The sequence below is a fragment of the Eulemur rufifrons genome, chromosome 30, assembly GCF_041146395.1.
Source record: "Eulemur rufifrons isolate Redbay chromosome 30, OSU_ERuf_1, whole genome shotgun sequence".
NCBI classification, from domain to species: Eukaryota; Metazoa; Chordata; class Mammalia; order Primates; family Lemuridae; genus Eulemur; species Eulemur rufifrons.
The window spans coordinates 69,334,635-69,344,703 of NC_091012.1; positions in this window are offsets into that span (position 1 = coordinate 69,334,635).

Genomic DNA, 10,069 nt, shown 5'->3' on the forward strand with positions numbered 1-10,069 from the left:
CCAAAAGCATGTTTGGGTATGGTGATGTAAAAAATACACAAAACAATAGAAGGATCTGCAATCCAAACAAATTTAAAAGTAGGCTGCTGATAACTGGAATCTATTTAGAACTCAGGAAAATCAGCAAGAAAAAAATCAAACAACCCTATCAAAAAGTAGGCAAAGGACATGAACAGAATCTTTTCAAGAGAAGATAGACTAATAGCCAAGAAACATATGAAAAAATGTTCCACATCTCTAATCATCAGGGAAATGAAAATCAAAACCACAATGAGATATCACTTATCTCCAGTGAGAATGGCCTTTATCAAAAAGTCCCAAAACAATAAATGTTGGCATGGATGCAGAAAGATAGGAACACTTATACACTGCTGGTGGGACTGCAACTTAGTACAACCTCTGTGAAAAGTAATATGGAGATAACTCAAAGAGCTACAAGTATAAGTAACATTTGATCCAGCAATCCCATTACTGGGCATCTACCCAAAAGAACAAAAGATATTCTATAAAAAAAGACACCTGTATTAGAATGTTTATAGCAGCACAATTCACAATTGCAAAGATGTGGAAATAACCCAAGTGTCCATCAATACATGAGTGGATTAATAAAATGTGGTGTATGTATACCATGAAATTCTACTCAGCCACAAAAAACAATGGTGATCTAGCACCTCTTGTATTATCCTGGATAGAGCTGGAACCCATTCTACCAAGTGAAGTATCTCAAGAATGGAAAAACAAGCACCATATTACTTATCATCAAATTGGTATTAACAGATCAACACTTAAGAGCACATATAGTAATAATATTCATCAGGTGTCAGACAGATGGGAGTGGGGAGAAAGGGATAGGTATATACACACCTAATGGGTGTGGTGCGCACTGTCTGGGGGATGGACATGCTTGAAGCTCTGACTTGGGTGGGTCAAAGGCAATATATGTAACTTAAACATTTGTACCCCCAGTAATATGCTGAAATAAAAAAAATTTAAAAAAAGAAAAGAAATTCTATTTCATTTATTTCCTATAAAAATTTGTGTTAATAAAAATTAATTTTATTTTGGAAAAGAAATAGATAAAAAAAAGATCCTGCAAAGATCAGGCCATAGTAAGAAGCAGAGCAAAATTCTGGAGACTCTGGGCATCACTGATGGACAAGCAGAGAAAATAAACACGGAAACAAACAAAAACCAATCAATGGCAATTCAATGTAAGGATAAAATATGCCACAGTGCTTAATTTATATATCTATTTGTATATTCTTTTATAATACATATATTGATTACCTAATACATGCAGGTTTTGTACAAGATGTCAGCAATAAAAATGGTGAGTGAAACCAAGCACAGTTCCTGCCCTTATGAAACTTACTGTTTATTGGGGGAGATAAACATTAATCAAATAATTGTTGATATTTCTATGATGTAGAAATGCATGAGTTAAGAGAGAAAAAAATTCTTAGGTTTCTGTATAGCATAAATGGATGGATGCCTTCTTTCAGTTTGGCATCTGTACCTATCCTGGCCCTCCCCTGCTCACACAGTCTGATGAGAAATGAGACTTTTAGCAATTTCTGTCCTTCCTTCAAGATTTACTACTGTAAATTCTATTTATGCAGGCCCATTGGGAAAGTGACTATCATAACTGATCATAGCAACTTACAATGAATAATGTAGTCTTCCATTTTATACATATGAAAAGAAAAAACTGACTAGACTTTTGATGAAAACCAATAGCACTGAATAGAAAGAACAATATTGCAAGCAAAAAAACTATACCTGGAAAAATAAAGAGAAATAATCATGGAACATAAGATAACTCTTAAAAGTATAAATGATGTGTTTCCTCATTTCTGAAAAGTATTTATCCCAAGATGTATTAGGAAATCATTGTTTAAAGAAAAAAATATGTATAAATTTGCTTAAAAGTATGCGTTAGTCACCTTGGTCTGCCATAACAAAATCACAGACTGGGTAGCTTAAAAAACAGAAATTTATTTTCTCACAGTTCTGGAGGCTGGAAGTCAGCATGGTCAGGTTCTGGTCAGGACTCTCTTTCTGGCTTGGCGACAGCTGTCTTCTTGGTCTGTCCTTACATGGTAAGGAAAAAGGGAGGACTAGCATACTGATGTCTCCTCTGATAAGGAGACTAATCACATCATATCAAGACGCACTCTTATGACTTCATTTAACCTTAGTTACTTCTTTATAGGTATCATCTCTAAATATAGTCACATTTGTAGTTAAGGCTACTACATATGGATTTTGGGGTACATAATTCAATTCATAGAAAAGTGTATATTGATTTTAGGAATATAAAAAAGGCAAGTAAAAGTCTATTTGAAGTCTAGGAGACTTAAGAGGATATTATATCCATAAAAGATATAGCACAATACTCTGAAAAAGGAAGGATTAGAAAAAAAGAAAAATTTATTTGTAATTAAAAATAAAATTGACAAAGAAACTTTTCAAAAGGGCTGAAGAATAGAATACATATAGCTTAAAATAAAGTTAAGATATTCTTCTAAATATCAGACAAGATAAAGAAATGTAAAATGTGACCAAAAATATGTGGCATATTGGTAGAAGAATTGGTTCAAACATCATCTAATAGGAGATCTAAAAGAGCTATAAAAGAGAGAAAAATAAAACAAAAGGGAGAATGTAATCTAAAAGGCAATTTTCCCAGTGCTAAAAAAGGGTACATATTTTTTTAAAATTTAAAGGGTCCACTGAGTGCCAATCAAGATGATTAAGAATACACACATACACACACACACACACACACACACACACACACATAGTGGCTATATTTCAAATGCAATGATTAAAAAGTAAATTTCACGTTTTCAGAGAAAGAAAAGTATAAAAATAACAAACACATAAAAATCATAATTGCATCAGATTTCTCTTTAGCGTAACTAGCAGGGAGTACAGCAATATTTACTAAGTTTAGAGACAGAATAATTTTGAAACTATAATTTTAAACAATTTGAAATAATCATTCAAATTTGAGAACAAAATTAAGACTATTTTTAACATTTAAGAATCAAAAACTTTCCATTCAATAACTCTTTGTGGAAAAAACATAATCAAAGAAAGTGTGCAAAAGTAGAAAAAAAGATCAAAAGAATTTGGTGAACTAATAAAACTATTTTAAAATTTTAACTGTGAATTTTAAAGAAATTATGATGAATCAAATAATGCTTAAACTGTGAAGAAAAATGGGGAATGGGTGATCTTATTATAGAAATTAAATAGCAAATGATTAACAGAATGAGAGAAAGAAGAGGCTTTAAGTAAACATTTATTCAAAAGTTTCTCTCAAGTTCAGGGTTACTTCTCAATGTTGACAGAAAAGCGTAAAAGCTATAAATAACTTGTTTGAATATAACTTAATGACATAAAATTGAACATTAAAAATCAGACTTTAGATTTCCCAACCACTAGAGAAAAATAGAAACAGAGAATACTCCATCAAACCAACATAATCAAAAAATAAAAACATAAAATAAAATTCAATGATTTATTTATATTAGTGTAAATGCAAATATTTATTTCATTCTTTGAGTTATAATTTATAACCATCATTATCTACATTGTTCCAATTTGGCTCTTGGGAGGTATTTATTTCATTTCCTTTAGATATATAAAGATGGATTGGTGAATCATATTGAACTATCTGAAAAGGAAATTAAGAAAACCATCACATTTACAATAGAATAAAATACTTAGGAATAAATTTAACCAATGATGTTACTGTACATTGAGAATTATAAAACACTGATGAAAGAAATCAAAGAAGACACAAATAAAAAACTATCCCATGCTCATAGATTGGAAGAATTAATATCTTTAAAATGTCCATAATATTTAAAGCAATCTACAGATTCGATGCAATCCCTATCAAAATTCCAATGGCATTTTCACAGAAACACAAAAAAAGAATCCTAAAATTTACGTGGAGTCACAAAAGATGCCAGATAGTCAAAACAATCTTCAGAAAGATGAACATAGTTGGAGGCAGCATGCTTCCTGATTTCAATTTATACTACAAAGCTATAGTGATCAACAATATGGTACTGTCATAAAAGCAGATACATAGACCATTGGAATAGAATAGAGAACCCAGAAACAAACCCTCACATATATGGTCAACTAATTTTCAACAAGGGTACCACGAAGACACAATAGAAAAAAATAGTCTTTTCAATAAATAATGTTATGAAAAATGGATATCCACTTGCAAAAGAATAAAATTAAATGCTTATCTTACATAACACACAGAAATCAACTAAAACTGATTAAAGATTTACGTGTAAGCTCTAAAACCATAAAACTTCTAGAAGAAAACAGGAAAAATGCTTCTTGACATTGGTCATGGGAATGATTTTTTGTATATAACACCAAAAGCACAGTCAACGAAAGCAAAAACTTAGCCAGGTGTGGTGGTGCATGCTTATAGATACAAGGGAGGCTGAGGCAAAAGGATCACTTGAGCCCAGGAATTTGACATTACAGTGAGCTATGATCACGCTACTGTACTCCAGGCTGGGCTACAGTCAGACCCCATCTCTTAAAAAAAAAAAAAAACAAGTGGGACTACATCAAATTTAGAAGCTTCAGCACAGCAAAAGAAGCAATCAACGAAATCAAAAGGCAACCTATGATTGGGAGAAAATATTTGCAAACCGTATATCTGATAAGAGCTTAATATCCAAAATATATAAGGAACTCATATAACTCGATAGTAATAATAAGTAAGGAAATAAATAAATAAACAAAACCCAATTCAAACACAGGCAGATGTCCTGAATAGACATTTTTCCAGAGAAGACATACAAATGACTAACAGGTATGTAAACAATTCTCAACATCACTAATCATCAAGGAAATGCAAACCAAAACAACAATGGGATATTACCTCACATCTGTTAGGATCAAAATGACTAAAGACAGCAAATATTGACAAAGATGTGGAGAAAAGGGGATCCTTGCATAGCATTGATGGGAATGTGAATTAGTACAGCCACTATGGAAAATAGTATGGAGGTTCCTCAAAAAATTAAAAATATATTTATTGTATGACCTTTCCTTATCAAAGCAAAGGGATTGCAATTTGGTCCTGAAGGAATTACTTCCACAGTTAAGAAGTAGAGTTTGACTTTCATTAGATTGGCTTATTTGGTAACAATGGCAGTGACCATTTTCCCAAAACTGTCAGCCAGGCCTTTAATTAATGCTAAGTGTGTTGGTGTCTTTGGGGAGCTTTGACACAGTTCATTAGTAATAGAAGACAGACCACTGACTCATTTTACTTTGGCTTGTAAGTAATCTCAGAATGGTAGTGACCCACATTCCCTGCTTGTCTTACTAAGGTTTGATTTAATGGCCTTGAAAAAACAAAAGGCTATATTTCCGTTTAGTAATTCCCACTAGTTCTTTCAGTGACTTGTATCATGCTTAATTCAAGTATGTTGAGAATGTTTTCACACAGTTAACCTAGAAGGAATGTGACCATAGCTTTTATACAACTATTTTTTTAAATCAAGGATCAGATACTAATCTTCGTCACTTCACATTATACAACAGAAACGGAATTCTGCCTTATTTTAATGAATCACATTGAATCATATTGCTTTAAGTACATTGAGTCCTATCATTCCTTTGTATATGAAAGCAGTATGACAAATATTGAGTACGTGACCATTTTGTTAGACAAGGGCAACATTTCCTCTCCATTTTCCTATAATGTGTGTCCTCATGGAGAGAGAAAGGGGACCACAATTATTTGTGCTTCAATTTTTTGTAATGATATTATCAGTTTCTAACAATAATTTAAGAATTTTACAAAGATATTTGCATCATCAAATCAATCACAGTACTGGGTTTAAGTATCCATAGCTACAACTTCAGAGAATGTGATCCTTGTTGTGAATGCCAGTGACATGAAGAGGAACTCAGGTCTTCATTACTGGCAAATAAAGTCTTTTCTGAAATAGATACATGGCTTGGTATCCACCACTTCTGACATCCACCCCAATATAATGGACATTTGGAAAGTACAAAGTGGTGAGAGAGCAGCCTTCAAATACATTCAGCAATTTACTGAAATGTTTCTTCTGAACAAAGAGCTCAACCAATCTTTTCACTTCATTAAGTTGCATAGTTTCATCCATTTTCATCATCTTTACAGCATCTGAATCATACTCAATTCTAATACCCATCCCCAGCTGCTGCTATAGATAAGTTTTTTCCAATTGTGACAATTTTTGCAGATTTCCCCCCTTGGATCCTGATGTGCTGGTTTCTGTATGGGCAGTGAGGTTTATTTCTGTGGAGGAGGGACCTTGGCAAGATTTTGACTATATATCTTTTGCACTTTCTACTACAAAAGATATTTTATATCAGTCTCAACTCTAAGCCTGCTTTTGAAAAGCATGGCAAAGCTGATTGAATATGGAGCCGGCCACAAAATGTGGTCAAAGGCCTATGTCTCCATTGAATAATGCTTCAGTCTGTCTAAAGTATAAAGTAATAGCAAACTGGAGGCTGGGGACATTCCTAATCAGTGTATTGGACTTGAAACAGCAACAGAGGTAAGAAGTGTCTCAAGCAACAAAACAGTCACATTTTCCAAAATGCTTTGTACTGTATAGCTCAATAATATTGTCTTTAAATTCATTTTTTGCAGGTCTTATAGCTGGTTTTCCCTGTACCATTAAATGTTTGTAGAATTTTATCTGAATTGAGAAAGATTAAATTTTGATGAAAAGAAAAAACTTATATTTGTATTCCTCCCAGTGCCACTATGTGTGCAAAAATCAGTACAAACACAGACACGCAGATTTATTACCTGCATATTAATGCTTTGATGGATATTCAAGATTGCTAACAGTATCTGCTTTCTAGCTCAAAATTTTTTTCAGTATTTAAAGGCTGAGCTCAATTGAATGAAATTTGGTGTGATTTATGAGATAATAAAAGGTCTTTTCCCTGCCCACTTACCCTGCTTGCCCTACTTCTGTTGCCACCATTAACTTTTTCAAATAACTTTCCATAGTTAAATAGTTAAATACCAACAATTGGAGTAAAATTTGCACAAGTAGAATTACTCATCTAAGCTGGACCATTATCTCTAGGCAACTTCTGTAAGATAACAGGTATTAATTAGGAATGGAGCAGCAGAAGTCAAGGTCCTGAGTGAATGGATAATTTTGATGGAGAAAGGGAAGGAAAATTTTGGGACATGAGGCTTTATTGGAGTGATATAAGTGGGATATGACTATGGAGAACATACATAACATGTGGCAATGAAAGTTCTGAGCATTCTAAAGGTACCTACAAGCTTCATTATAAGCAGCTCTTTACAAGGAAAATATTTTTTAGTGATGTGCTCAGAACTGGAAAAGTTCCAGGTAAAGTGAAACAAACAAAAAAAAGATAAATATTCTCTCTCTCTCTCTCATTAGATAGATAGATAGATTAGATAGATAGATAATTTATGTATGTACACATATACATATATATTTTTCTTGATTACAGTAGTGCTTTACATCAATTATATTTTTCTTTCACTAGCTTTTCAGGTAGGCATGGAAGGTCTAATTACAGCTTTTTCTTATCTTGTAATTTGTAAAAAATGGAGTGAAGAGATTGGTTGAGCTCTTTATTCAGAAGAAACATTTCAATAAATCACTGACTGTGTTTTGAGTATTTAAATAATATGTAAATTATTAGCCTCTCTGGTTGGTTCTTTTATGCTGTCACTCCTCTTGTTTGTTTGCTTGACTTGGCACCCTTTCCACTTCTCTTTGATGATTTTTTCCTCACCCTCATCCCCTTTAGACTCAACTTGGCCTCTGTCATCCCGAAAAGAGAGGGGAAAGCTGAAATGTGAAGAAAAACAATACAAAAATATTACTGACATTGAGTTTCCAAGCCCTCAGGTCCTAGCATAAACCTTAGACTTGGAAGAATACTTAGCTCGCAGTTTCTCCTGTCATGGGGAGGAAAAATGAATTCTCTGGGATAGAAAACAGGCAATAAGTATTTGGAGGGAAAATAACAAATTTAGAAACAATGCATAACCTGGCCTAAGTTCTGGGAAAGTGGGGAACATAACCCCCTCTAAGTTTCTATTTCTCCAGAAAAAAAAAATTGAACCTCTTTCTCTGGTAAAACACAGACAACCTTACAGAAAATCCTCCCTTGACAACATATTACAAGAACTGATAGCATGACATGTCTAACAATTAGAGTACCAGAGAGAGCCCCTCAGATTTCCTAAAGCTCTGGAGTGGCTAGGCAGAATGCCAAAATTTTCCCATGGTCCAGAGGAATCAGGTGCAGAAATTAGCTGAGGAGGTGAGAAAGCCTGCTGACATACAGAGGCTGTTGTCAATGGTATGAGAGAAGGCTATAGCAAAGATCAAGAGTAGATAATCCAGCAGGGAGTCAGATAAGGATACTATTACATCAAAATAATAACAGCAAGCAAGGGAATATAGCCCAGTATTAGAATTATTTGCATTTCAGAAAGCCAAGACAACGCAAGATCAAGAGTGAGATGCCCCTCCATACTGATGGCAATGTGGAGTTTCTGTAAACACCCTCTTAAGCTTAGAATATATCATAGGAAGAATAAACAGGAGAAAAGAATATCATGAATTTGTTTGCATTTAAATTGCAAAGACTAATAAAAATAAAGAGATTGAGTTTGTCTAGAACTTGATTATTTTTTCTACCTGAGACAAAACGGGGGCTCATGAACCTAAGTTCATGGTACTGTGAAATGTGAACATGGTATTAATATATCAATTTTCCATGTAAGATTTTATTTTTACAGAGAATAGCATCAAGGAAAAAAAAAGAAGTAAAGAAGGGAAAATAGGTTTGGAATATCTGCAATGTTGTCAGTATGCTGCCTGAGGGGTTGTGTGGGTAAAACACATTAAAGAGGAAAATGGGCATATCAGCTCCTAACAACCTGTGTATGTTTACTCAGAATTATGCATGTGGTAGAGGATTATTAAACTTTCAGAGTGGAAGAAACTTTCAGACATTTAATGTTAAAATGAGGTTAGCCTTAACAAGAAGTTAGACTCATAGTTTTATGTAACATTCAAGTTGAAGGTACTTTCAGGACCATTTTCCCTATTTTACTGATGAGAAAACTGAGATCCAGAGCAGGAAAATTACTTGATAGCCTTAACCCTCTGGTATGAATTTATAGCCATTGATAGTGAAGAAATTTGGCTCAGTTCTAGCAAATGTCTGGCCTGGATCATACTTGTGATAGAAACAAAAAGTAAGAATAATAACTCATGGTGTTATTACTTTGGGGGTACTATGAGGAGTAAATGGATAATTGGATATAAAGTATTTTTAAAAGGGTTAATTGCTTTACAAATGTGAAGTATCTTTATTAATGCTGTTAATGAAGTCATAAGACGACTATGCACCACAGGACCTAGGCTAGAATCCCCCAGATGGAAAAAATAATCTTTTTGTCTGAGTTAATGGTGCAAGGTGAAAATGAAATTATTTCTTTGACATATGGGGGATGACTATTTTAAACATTGCAGCATGGCTTTGACTACCCTTTTCATTAGCTTAACTTGCGTGAAATCCACAAACATTATTAGTGGTCATAAAATTACCAAGCCCTTCTTGGAACTGACTACAGAATTGGCCTCTGTGACCTTCATCGGTCCTGTAGCCTGCTTCACATTGACCACAGCAATAGTAATTTTTTATTATATCCAAATTTGTCAGCCATTAATTTTAAATGACACTTTGATTTTCCTGTTACTGCACAGAACTAAAAGGAGAGTCTGACAAGATTTTATTATCATCCTTTGTAACTTTGAAGTTGTCAATCAAATCTTTTATAACTCTCCTTTGCCAGTAACATTCCCATGCTTTGCAAAAACAATATATTCCATAGAGTCAAAAAAGTCACTAGAGGCTACTTTTTAAATTTTATTTAGCTGTCACACATGGAATTGATTTGGGTATTTGCTTACTTTTTATTTGCTTTTTTTGTGTTTTGCTTTCCAAATAAAAT